Consider the following 13,216-nt stretch of genomic DNA (forward strand, 5'->3'; position numbering starts at 1 on the left):
GTCCACCTTAGTTGCCCCCGGGGTCTTTGGTATGAGGACCATGTAGGAGCGGTTAATTCTTTCGAGCTGTGCATCTCCTCTGTGAAAGCTGTTCATGAAAGCCATTACCTCCGGTTTGACGGTAGACCAAGAAGCTCTGTAGAATGAAGGACCAAAACCATCAGGACCTGGCGCACTTTGTCTGGCTACAAGTGAGGCATTATGTCCTTGTAATGACTGTTAATGCATTATGGAATGGAATTGATGTTTCAGCATCTTGGATATTAGTTACAAATTTTGACATGATGTTTGCACGAGTGTTCACAAGAATATCTTCAGAGTGCGTACAAGAAGCCAGAGTAACACTACACAATGGTGAACCTGTGAACATGCAGAGAACATACAAAAGAATATTGATGAAACCATAAGGATATTAGTTCACATCTCAGCTGATGGGGATGAAATAAATCTGAGTTGGCTCCTCAGTTACACAAAAGTTGATAGGGATAAAATAAAAGTGAGTCTACATCTCAGTTACATGAAACGACACTAGTTCATACATAGACCATATATCCCAAGGTCTGAGGTCTTAAGGTTCATAAACAATTCTGTTGGTCTTAAGCCTCCTCTTCATAGACAGTTCAGGAGCTCTTACTGGACAGCAGCATTTTGTTCTTGTACAGCAGCATCAGCAGTTTGTTGTGCAGTAATCAAGGCCAATGCATGCTGACATTGTTTACCCAGCTACTCCTAGATTGCTCCAACTGAAAACCAAGAAATCCATAGAATAAGCACTGCATGTGAAAATCTAATATTAGCCCTGTTCCCTAGGTTTGCTGATGAAGAGGAGGAAATCCACAAATTAACCAAGAAAATAGATCCTAACCTCAGGTCTAAGACTGTTCTTCACCTTCCTGGACCGTCCATGTCAGCGACGTGGGCTGGACGGAGCTTGGGGCGCCTGTCCTCGCAGGACTGTCTTGTCTATGATAATGCATTCTCCACAATCAGTAATTTCAGAAACTGGAGGAATCTTATTTTAATCTTTTAATAGTTTTATTCCTAATCTCAACCTCACACTGTCTTTTGTCATGGGTGAGGCAGAACAGATCCACTGGTCCTACCAAATAACTCCAGAGCTTCTTTGTTGTACTAAACTACATTTGATATTGTGACCTCAGACTCAATTCAGTTGTGTACCTGACAAATTAACAGATTCACCTTTGTCCCCCCGAGTGGCATGGAAGTTGATTGTGTACCTGAAATGCAATCCATGTCAACAAAGGCTTAGACACCTACACATAGTAAACAATTTGAATGTTTCAAAAAACAGTATTCAGATGATGTGTGTACTTTATTTTGAAATTGTCTTTGAAATAGATTTACATCAACATAATGAACACATTTAACCTTGCAGGTGACATATAGCTCTTTCCTCGGAATACAATGGCTATGAAGTGATCTGGACCACCCTGAGATATTTCTGTACGAAATGTGAGGAGCATGCACTACGGTACAGATAAACAAAGAACTGAAACAAAAGAAAACTATTTGTTAAACAAAGAACTGAAACAAAGGAAAACTGTGTCTAACCTGAGACTTTTGAAAAGATCTATGTTTGTATATGGCAGCCATGAATGTTATAAGAGTTGTACTTGCTTGTAAGTGTAACAATTTATACTGGAGATTTATGTTTGCATATGGCAACAGACAAAGCTAAATATGAGTTTTTCAATCTACCTAGCCCCTCTTTTATGAACTATAAGAGAAGTGCCTAGCACTTTGCATTGCACAGTTGTCTAACAATCTGATTCTGATATAAGTCACATCCTGTACCACCAACAAAACACAAGATTAGTTAAAATCTATCATGTATTCACCAAGATCTAAGTCACATCCTGTATGTCGTGGGCGTTGGGCCTAGGGTAGCTGGACCTCGGCTATGCATTTCATAGCCTCAATCCATAGGGTTGGGGGCTTGGGGCGAGATTTTACCCCTCGGCGCCGATTGTTGCAGCAAAGGAAGACTAAGGAAATTGGGTAATTGTTCTTGCTTAATTCTGATGACCGTTCTTACAGGACTAAATAGAGATGGGAACTCCTAGATGCTAGGCCTAAAATGACGAAGTACACAACTCCTAGCCAAGCAACAGACTCCTAGCCATGCAGCGAAGTAAACTGACGAAGTAAACAACTCCTAGCCAAGCAAACAGACTACTAGCCATGCAGTCAAGTAAGCTCCTAGCCTTGCAGTGATCATGCCTAGTCAAGGCGTGCTCCAGATCCCGCGCAGATCCTAGCCATGCACGGCGGCCTTTTCCTGCCCGCGCTGGACGCGGTCACCATGCACGCCTACGGCGCCTCCACATGACACTGTATCACCAACAAAACACAAGATTTTTTACTGCAAATGCATTACTAGGCTACATAGTTGTCATATCTAAAATACAATATCAAATTGTCAGGAAAATTGAATGAAACCATACAAGATATGTATAAACAGATTAGAAACTTTAGTTACCAGCATATCTAGACAGAGGTTTATGTACTGTATGAAAATAAAATTTTGGCATATAAGACTATAGGTGTGGCATGTAATGAAAATAGCTAAAGGCACAACAAAGCGACCGTGGAGAACTGGAGATACAGACTTCCCAGGTTAGTTCTATTTTTGTTAGATAATCAGAATAAATTCCATGCCACTATAGCTAGCCTCTAATTGTTTGCTAAGTTGATTTAGCATTAAGTATGCTGCAGCCACCATTGCTTCTAAAGGCATAGCGATGTCATTGTCACACTTTACTAGGATTACAATTACTCTAAAGAGAAACTCTGCTCCCTATTCCTTTTTTTTTTAGAATCCTCTGCTCCCTATTCCTATGCATTCTTTGCAGCACTATTAATTTCGTCTATAGGACTGTCAATACTAACACTAACTACATGAGAAACATCAGTAATTCTTAAACTAATAAAACAGCAAGAGAATTCTTATTGTTACCTTGTGGTACTTCACTTCCAGATTGGCTTTCTTTGTAACTGCTTGTGCCCTTTCTACCATTGTCTTCCCATCCTCAGAAAATCCTTTAGGTCTCCTGTCCACCTGGAAAGGAGTATAGGACCCATGTGTAACTCCCTTCCCTTTCTTCTTCACTAAGCCTACTGCCTTGCTCAGACCAGAATTTGATTCCTGAGGCCATTTTCTAGTTGATACAACAACCAAAGATGCTTGACTGTCAAAACCACTTCATAGTAGGTCCCATATCCATCACACCATCAATATTCTCTTCACTAGTTATCATGTTCTCATTAGATATCTGACCAGTCGAATTTTGTTCAGATATCACCTAGACAGAACGAATAATAAAAGGCTAAAACTAAAGATCAGATGATCTCTCGCTGCGTGATGAGATGATCTCTCACTGTGTGCTCATTAGCCATTGCCATGGTCAGCTTCTTGTCAGCTAGGGCCACTCTGGCTCTCGGACTAGTGTGGTAGTGAAATGGAATGGAATGGATGGGGGTATGGGACTGCATCAGGGTTCAGACCTTTGTAAAATACAATGGGATAGGCTGGCCTGCAAAGACAGACACTAGGACTGAATGCCTAAGCTGTGTGATGCATAGTAACAGTGTACACTTCATTGCAGCCAGCGAATACAGTCCAGTGTAGAATCACTTCTCTTGCAGGTTTTCTACTTGCAGCCCAGATATTCTTTAACTTTAGAAATAAAAAACTGCTGCAAATTCATCAAGTGAAGTTCTGGGAAGGAAACAGGTGTAGCTGTCACTAAATGCTACCAGGAGTCCAGGGGGTCACAAAGAGGCCTGCAACCTATTTACATAGGCCCCATAAGCCCACCCTGAATATAGGTGTATGTTCACAGCCATTAAACTTTCAAATTCACCAAGAAAACAACACTTTTGATCAAATCCTGATTAACATTCATTGGTACTCAGATCAATGCAGAAACAACAAGCAACCAATAGAAGAGTGAGTTCAAGCATAAATCAGAAATTATTTTATATCATAGAACATCTGAGGCAGTACATCACTCCATTTCTTACAAAAGAAACAGAGAATTCATGAGTTCGCACTAAATAGAGTTTTGCACCTACATTTCCCCCTCCTGAGTAAATCAGCCTTAATAAACATAATTATAAAGGCCAAACAAAAGGAACGAAGAAGATATCGACACAACCCATGGTGTCAGGTCTATTGCTCCACGATGCCTGCTAGTCAAATGAATAATAGTTAGGGTAACCACATAAAAAAAGGTTTGCATGTATATGTTGACCACAAAAGTGGTTGCTTACTTGTTATTTTCTTCTATCTGAACCTCAAGCTGCTTAAGTAACCGAGAGTGTTCATCCAAGCCATCTGAAATCTTATCGATCTTCATCAATAGTCGTTTATAAATGTCTCCCGTCGTCTCATTAACGCGACTTTTCTGTTCCATGGAGCCTTTCAAAGGCTTAGTCGAGGAGGGGGAACATGTGTGTCTCTGCAGGAGCATGATGAATGGATTTGTTACAAATCTTTGTGTGCACCAATAACCACATTTTGCAATGCATATTAAGCCCTATCTCCCTAACCCCCGGTTTCAGAATACAAAAGTCTGATTAATATAAGTTTCATATATACGAGCACCAGTAATGTTCATCCCTTTCACACTCATCTAGCACTTGCACATTCCGGCTAACCATCTGTGCATATTCAAGACCTTATAATAGTTTCTACACCTATGCCACTGTATCCATCTATCATTTAAGCAAGACAGGAGTTTCACCAAATCTTTCTTTAGTTTGCAATTCATGAAGGTGAAGCACTTGAATATTCTGAATGGTTAAGGTTTATAATCATGTATGTATACATCGATGTCACTCCATCCATCAATTATTTAACAAGACAAGAGTTTCACAGTATATTTTTTTAGTTCGCAATTGATCACAGGAAGAAAAGATACCGTGTAAAATCAAAGCTCAGTGGCCATGCCAGCCAGCCCCAGCAGGCTTCCCTCCCTCTACAACGGACCTGGGCAAACCCAATCCTAACCCTAAAACTAACTAATACACCGGGGCTGCAGCCAAATAGAAACAGGACCAGACGGATCTGAGGTGCAGTTAAACTCGACCAAAGAAATTGGGCAATCAGTCAAACGGAATTCTAGCAAACCCCCAAAAGAACCAACTTTCTTAAGCATGCCCTATTAATTCCACGGATCCGTAATTCCTGGGCCCAATACAGCAGCCATGGTGTTCAGTTGAGGTCAGGTCGCCTAACTCGACGAACCCTAACCAGTCGAGCCCCAATACAAGGAGGAAGAGGAAGCTGGAGGAGGAGATTCCTTACCTCGGTGGGCACGGAGCTGCTGAGGAACTGCCTTGCCAGAAAGCACCGCTGCTGCTCCTGGGGCTGCCGGAGCCGGAGCGAGCGGGCAGCAGACCGGAGCATCGCCGCCGACGCCATACGCTAGAGCGGGGACGAATAGATGGACGGACGACGCCTTCGATGGCAACCGAAGGTCTGGATTCATCCGCATTCCAACGTGACTCGCTGACGGATGGACCATGGTATTGTGAGAGCCCACATGCAGAGTGCAGGTTCTGGGCGCGTGAGCCAACAGGCCCAACACCGCGCGGCCATCCGGCCTCCCACCTCCCTACGCGCCCGGGCGTCGGGTGCAGCATTGCATTTTCACTGGCCAGTGGCCCCAGGGGCGCTTGGACCCATGGGCAGTGAGGACGGGTGTGGTAGCTAAGGCGTGCGTGATCTCGACAATGGGTCACAGGGCATGCTGCGAGTGCCATGTTTGCTTGGGCTAGTGGGACGGGCTTGGGCTTTAATAGTTCATGAAAAAAGTCTACGTAACCCAATAAACTATTTAGGGTGGATTTTACCTCAAACTATAAAACTAGATTTTCTACCCCTAAACTTCCTAAAACCGGTCAAATAACCTCCAAAACAATTTTGGACGATGGTTTTGCTACAATGACGATAATTTTATCTTTTTCTTTTTTATTTATTTTCGCTAAATCTTTGAAAAAGCATAGTAAATCATAAAATGGAAAATATAATTTTGTTGGACTCCATATGAGTAAATCTACACAGTGAACATATATAATATGATATTCTTTTGTATAAAGTTTTTGTTGTAGCTTGAGATCTATGTTTTTCTATAATTAATTGGAATAATTTATAGCTGCAGCTTCTATGGTCTAACTGTGGTGAAATTTTTATGACGGGCTAATTTTTATATGCTTGAACTGTATTAAAAAATTTCATACTCAATGATCATGTATAACTTAATTATAGAGTTATTTAGGTTTATGCTTGTTAAATCTATGATTTATCTATAACTAAGTTATACATGATCCAATGAGTATGAAATTTTTACTATAATTCAAGCATACAATAATTAGCCCACCATAAAAATTTCACCACAATTGGACCATAGAAGCTGCAGCTATGAATTATTCCAATTAATTACACAAAAGCATATATCTAAAGCTACAGCAAAAACTTTGTACTAAAAATATCATACTATATGTTCACTGTGTAGATCTACTCATATGGAGTCCAACAAAATTAAATTTTTCATTTTATAATTTTTCTATGATTTACTATGATTTTTCAAAGATTCGGCACAAATAAATAAAAAAGAAAAAGACAAAACCGCCATCACTGTAGCAAAAACACCGTCCAAAACTGTTTGGGGGTTATTTGACCGGTTTTAGAAAGTTTAGGGGTTAAAAAATCTGGTTTTATAGTTGAGGGTGAAGTAGTTCACCCTAAATAGTTGGGGTTAGGTAGACTTTGGCCAATAGTTCATCGTGGGACTTGGCGTGGCGTGGCCTGGCCCGACCAGCTTAGTGGGTGGGCTTGGACTCAAGTCTACGGATCAGAGGACCCGGGCTTTTAGTCGGCCTGGCCTAGCCCGAGAAATGTTGTTCTACTCGACGCCATTCGATATGATCGAAAGATCTAGGACGTACGAAATGTTTTTTTTTTCGAGACACGTACGACATGTTATTGATAGCATATTGATCGGACTTAGCTATTGGGATTTGCATATTCTCCGTGACAAAGGTAGATTTTGCTTTGCACCAGTTTTCTTTTATAATTTAATTATAAAAATCATTTGAATATATTACAAAAATATATGTTATGGCGTATCTAATAATACTAATTTGGTGTCATTAATCTTATTGTTCTATAAATTTGATTAAATTTAAATAAGTTAAACTTAAACATAACTCTGGAAATTGATTTAGGTAGTAGTTATCATCGCTATGCACCTATAAATATTTTTTTACTTGTCTTTATATTATGGGCTCCATCTTTAATTTTGCCCTAGGCCCTCAAAACCATAGGCTAACATTGCTACATTGGAAATCATCCAGGGCAGGCGACCAACGCCCACACTGTTGCTCATATGTAGTCTTGATGATACTCCACTGATGTTTCTACGAAGTCGGACAATACTAATTATAATAGATAATGAGAGCTTCTACTATCAAATAAGCACCAAAATAAGTCCACTAAGATTCAAACAATTTCAAGCTAGGCACCATAAGATACAGCATAATTTTAGAAAAAAAAACTGAAATTGGTTCCATAAATTTCTGTGGTAAAATAGTTTTCCTATGAATTTTCTAAAATTAAACTAGATTTTAGGATTTTTAATTGCATTATTTTTCCATGTAAAAATATTTGGATAAATTATTGAAAGTTATTTTTTGATATTTTATATAGAAATATTTTAGTCTGATTTACCTCCTGAACTTTTAGCTTAGTCCGAGTTACTTCCTCTGACGTGGTGCCATATCAGCAAAACCACCATCAAAACCAACTAAAGTGCAAAAACAATCGGCATTAAAAGTTGAGGTAGGTAAAAAACGGGTTTGTAGTCTACTAGAGAGAAATAATCAAATGACTCTTCGAGGAAGATAAATTGAACTTTTTTCTTTTATCCAATCATTTTACACTCGACACAAATCCACTCATTTTTTATTCATTATGATTAATAAAGACTCAAATCCATGACATCTACTTACCACATCATCAAAATTGTCTTCAAAGCCATTTCTATGGGTTATATACATGGTTTTCAATACTTCGAGGGATATAAAATACTATGTTTTCTGTATGAACAATGAAGTTAACAAACACTAAGGCCTTGAGTTCCTTCTATGGTCATCCGTATACGCCTTGTAGCGTTCTTGAGCTGCTCTTAACCCCAACCATGGACTATATAAGGCGAGGCGGGGAAGCCCCTAATCAGTATCCCATCAAACCTTAGCATACTCAGCTAGACAAACAAATCAGCGTCTTTGTAATCTTTGAGCATACAAGATAAGAGATCGATTCTCCACTCGATACAGGGCGTGCCGTCGTCAGGCTCCTCCGAGTAGGTCACATTGCCACCGGCAATGCCTCGACCATGACTACTCGGGCACACCATCGTCAGGCTTTACCCAAATCGTCACTGGGTATGCTTGATGTGTGCTCACGATTAGAAGAAGACAACTACATTAAGATTAACGGCGGCGGCCCTTTGCCGAGTGTCAGGAGAATAACACTCAGCAAAGACTAGTTTTGCTGAGTGTTATTGTTTGCCGAGTGCTCGGCACTCGGCAAACCACCTCTTTGCCGAGTGCCAGTTGTTTGCCGAGTCCTTTCTCTCTGGCACTTGGCAAATAGCCTCTTTGCTGAGTGCCCGATAAAAAGCACTCGGCAAAGTCTGGGACACTTGGCAAAGAAGTCGTCTCCGGTAGTGATATATTGCCACCTTTGAATGGCCACCATATTTTTTTGGTTAGAAATGTGTCTGAATGTTTATTTGTACTAACGAGGTTATATTAACCTTGTGTTGTAATTAGCAATATATGGTTAGGTGAGCTAGGTGTTGGCTTTTATAACCCGGTCCCTCCATACAAGGTGGAGGGGGCTACACCGTATCTGATCACTTGGGAGAAGGAATACAAAGTGACATGCTTGCGGGACGTGCTGACGGCTTTGGGGCCACCGGGCGGCAGGTGGTGTTGTGGTTATGGGGACGAGCCCTATAAGCATGCCCCCGAGATGTAGACTTCGGCCGAACCCCATTACCAAACATCGAGTTTTTGATGTGTTTTGTGCTCTCCCTTAAGCATCTCGCCTATAGGTAGATCCAAAGCAGCCGCTTCGGCATTATGCACCGGTATCACAACAATTGGTATCGGAGTTGTACTATTGTTTTGAGGATCTTAGGAGGTGAGGGAATAGGTGGAGACTCGAGGATCATGCCTAGAAGGAGGAGCATGGGGGCTAGTGGTGCTCAGGTCAGTGGTGTCAGACACTCTAAGCAGGAGGCCTGAACTATCCGATGGGTTACAAGTTGATGAGTGCCAGACATATCGGTTGGACTGATATAGTGGCCGGTGAAGGCAACGTGGACCAGTGTGTCAGCTTCGGCTCACGATCCATGCGGGCAAGGCCAAACATGGTAGAAGCCATGCCGATGAGAGTGTGGGAGCACCACGGTGGTGATGGTGCGACCTGATGTTGCCCAGGGGCCACATCATGACATGGCGAGCATCAGGGGGTCGGGGATGCGCGGCCATAGTGCGGCTTGTCTCGTGCACACTGCACAACAATCTTTATCTATAAAACTAGTCCCCACTATAGATTCTATCCATACCCACAGTGCGCCATGTCATCGCACAGCCTTCAGATTGTTGATATTTCTTAATGACTATTGGAGGATTCCGCAAGCGCATAGAACTATCGTGTAGCAATTCGCTCGGTGAGTACCGAGTGTCGAATTTATATTTTTTCCACATCTTGAGGACCAATACTAGGGTACCCGAAGACGAGGAGCTAATGGTCATCGACATTGATTCACCCAAGCAGTCAAGTGCGCGACTATAGCTCCAACCGACCCCTAGGTGCGTAAGTTCCACCTCGCCCGACCGCTAGGGCATGGGCTCCGGCTCGCCCGACCACTAGGGGGTGGGCTCCGTCTCGCCCGACCTCTAGGTCAGGGGCTCCGCCTCGCCCGACCACTAGGGGCGGGCTCCGCCTCGCCTGACCTCTAGGTCGGGGGCTCCGCCCTGCCCGGCCACTAGGGGCGGGCTCCGCCTCGCCCGACCTCTTGGTCGGGGGCTCCACCCTGCCCGACCACTAGGGGCGGGCTCTACCTCGCCCAACCTCTCAGGCGCGGCTCCCAACGGAAGCCCGTACCACCGCCAACCACTACGGGCTCGAAGGTAAAACCTAAGGTCAAACTTCTGGCACCGTGCAGGGAGCAGGCACGTCTCAACGTGACCTATGGCCACGACATGTCACTCTAGGTAATTCACATCGCCAACAGTGACTGGACGCATGGTCACTATGGTGCCTACTCCCCACATGGCCGCTGACTAGCACTGCCGGTACACCGCGTCGTCCGCCGAGACGGGACGGGACGCCACGACCTGCTGATTCACCAGGGCGTGGCATCAGTGGTGAACAGGAGCCCGACATGGAGCCATCCCTGTCACCATCTATAGTATCGGTCGACCCACATAAAGGATAAGAAAGACTCGGTGGTCTGGGAAGCCTCCTCCTGCTTGGCTTTTCTCCCACTTTCTCTATGTAACCTGCTCTTCCCCTTTGTCTATAAAAGGGGAAGCAGGACGCCTTAGCAGCACGTGGTTATATACGACTGAACACGGCCCGATATGCCTTAGTAGCACACGCACACACCAGAGACTTGGGACCATTTCCATCTCTCGCCCGTTTGTAACCCCTACTACAAACCTTAAGTGCTAGTAACACGAGCAGCAGTGACGAACTAGACGTAGGGACTTTTTTGTTCGAACCAGTATAAACCTCGTATCCTCTCAGCACACCATCCTGAGCCAGACACGCAATCTAGAAATTTACTAGTTGGTAACTCGAAACACCGACAGTTGGCGTGCCTAGGTAGGGGCCTTTTGCGCATCTTGACGTCATCATCAAACTTCGGATGGCTAGCCACGGCATCAGTTGGGTCCAGGGCACGCACGTGCGCTTCGGGAGCCTAGACTTCACCATCATGATAGAGGAAGAGCTAGCGCAGACTCCCGCCGCCGCCTAGCCGCTCCACTCCACCAGCCTCGACGCGATCGATGAGGCATTCGAGGAGCTACGGCTACATGCACCAGAGGCCCGTGCCCCCAGGAGCGATCAGCTCCTCGACTTCGACTATAGGAGGCTTGAGCGCCAGTTCGACACCTTCCTAGGACCCCGACCACCCCAGGAGGACCTACACTGCCTCACCGTCTCCTTCGTCAACGTCATGATGCAGCTCGCGAGAGGGGAGCCGCTTGCCCCGGAACATCTCACCCAGGGCACCACGACGGCATTCCCGTTCGGCCTACACAATGCTGCGTGGACCACTGGCCACCTCATGGCACAACACGTCCACTCACCCCTTGCGAACAACGAGTTTGTAGGGATGATAGAGTATGTCGCGAAGTCATTACACGACCTTCTCAGCGGGAGACTATGAGTCGTTCTCTGACTCTAACTCCAGCAGTAGGAGTTACCACCCCTCGTGGGAATGCTTCACGGCAGGGACCCCTGAAGGGCGCGCCAAGAGCATCCATGAGGTGGCTGATCCACCCCGCGATGATGACGATGACAAAGGCGCGAGGGCTTTTCCACACATGCGGGAGGAGCAGCTCCGAGCGCGATGCCTAGAGCTCGAGGAGGCGTGGCACCAACTCGAGCAAGAACGTGCAGAGCTCAAGTAGGAGATCACACAATGGGGAGACTACGGACATGCATGCTCTAGGGCCTATGAGGTGAACCAGAGGATCGTCGAGGATGATAGGGGCCTCCCACATTTTGCCCGAGCGAGCCAGAACATAGCAGCTGATGCAGCCTTGCTCCGAGGGCTCCCTGAGCCCACAACGCCCAAGGACCGTTGGGCTCACCAAGAGATCCACACATTACTCGAGCGTGCCGCGGTGTAGCAACCAGAGAGCTCATTGTCCTGACAATGCAAGCTTGACTGTTGGCCACAGTGCCCTCAGGGCAACGTGATAAGGACGTCTCCGTCCACCAGGCACCGTGCGATGATGGACAATGGGTTGTGATCCTGGTGCGCGAGTGCCTCGACCGCAATCGCAACGCCCATGACACCCTGAATGCCCGTCGGCGTGCCCGCAATGGAGAGAGAGAGGTGGCTAGCCATGGCTACCACCCTCGTCACGATGGACGCTACGACAGTGGCGATGACCAAAGCCCGAGCCCCAACCTACCAGGGCCTCAGGCCTTTGGCCGGCACATCCTCAATGCACCCTTCTCGCCACGATATCGGCCACCGACCAATGTCCCTAAAGTACTCAGGGGAAACAAACATCTGTCTATGGCTCAAGGACTATTGGCTTGCTTGCTAGGCCGGTGGCATGGATAATGACAACTTCATCATCCGCAATCTCCCCCTGTTCCTTGCCGACTCGGCGCCAACATGGCTGGAGCACCTTTCGCCCACTCGCATCTACAGTTGGGCGGACCTGAAGGAGATCTTCATGGGCAACTTCTAGGGCACCTATGCGCGCCCTAGAAACCCATGGGGCCTCAAAAACTACCGATAGAAGTCCAAAAAAACACTCCGCGGGTACATTTGGTGCTTCTCCCAGCAGTGCAATGAGCTGCCCGACATCATCGATGCCAACGTCATCGGAGCCTTCTTGTCTAGGACCACCTGCGAGTTCCTGGTCCACAAGTTGGGCCGCAAGGGTCCAAGGACCACCAAGGAGCTCCTCGACATCACCACCAACCATGCCTCCGGCGAGGAGGTGGTCGGAGCTATCTTCTACCGCTCTAAGGGCAAGGCAAAGAGGGACGATGACACCGTGGCGAGGGCGCCTCCAACCGTCCCCACAAGAAGAAGAACAAGCAGCGGTGTGAGAGCTCGCTTGTGGCCAGCTGCCGACCATAAAGGGGGTTGAAAGCACACCGAGGGTGCCCCTAACCACTTTGAGAAACTACTCGAAGGACCATACCCGAACCATGCCTTCCCCATCAAGCATCTGTACAAGGACTAGTGCCCTTATGAAGCAGTTCTTGTCCAGTAGTGCCAACAAAGGAGAGCCGAGAAGAGACCCCAAGCCAACGACGGACAACACCAACAGGAAGGATGACTGGCTTCTCGACCCCCAATGGCTGCCTCATGATCTTTGTGGGGTCAGCGGCTTATGACTCCAAGCGTCGGCAGAAGCTGGCATG

The 13,216-nt window shown here is 45.7% G+C and overlaps 1 long non-coding RNA gene across 7 annotated transcripts; it reads right to left on the reverse strand.

Annotated features, from left to right (window-relative positions):
- Window positions 1-392: 392 nt before the first annotated feature.
- LOC136484234 (uncharacterized) lies at window positions 393-4,433 on the reverse strand. Of its 7 annotated transcripts, XR_010765839.1 has the most exons (6): window positions 4,294-4,433; window positions 2,978-4,212; window positions 1,390-2,352; window positions 1,180-1,238; window positions 866-963; window positions 393-743 (listed from the first exon to the last, which is right to left on the reverse strand). It is a non-coding gene; the product is annotated as an uncharacterized lncRNA (long non-coding RNA). The 7 variants fall into 7 exon arrangements; XR_010765838.1 differs by having other exon boundaries at window positions 866-1,510; window positions 1,720-2,352; XR_010765835.1 differs by having other exon boundaries at window positions 866-1,238.
- Between the last annotated feature and the right edge of the window lie 8,783 nt (window positions 4,434-13,216).

Source organism: Miscanthus floridulus, chromosome 9, assembly GCF_019320115.1.
Source record: "Miscanthus floridulus cultivar M001 chromosome 9, ASM1932011v1, whole genome shotgun sequence".
In the NCBI taxonomy this organism is placed as follows: domain Eukaryota; kingdom Viridiplantae; phylum Streptophyta; class Magnoliopsida; order Poales; family Poaceae; genus Miscanthus; species Miscanthus floridulus.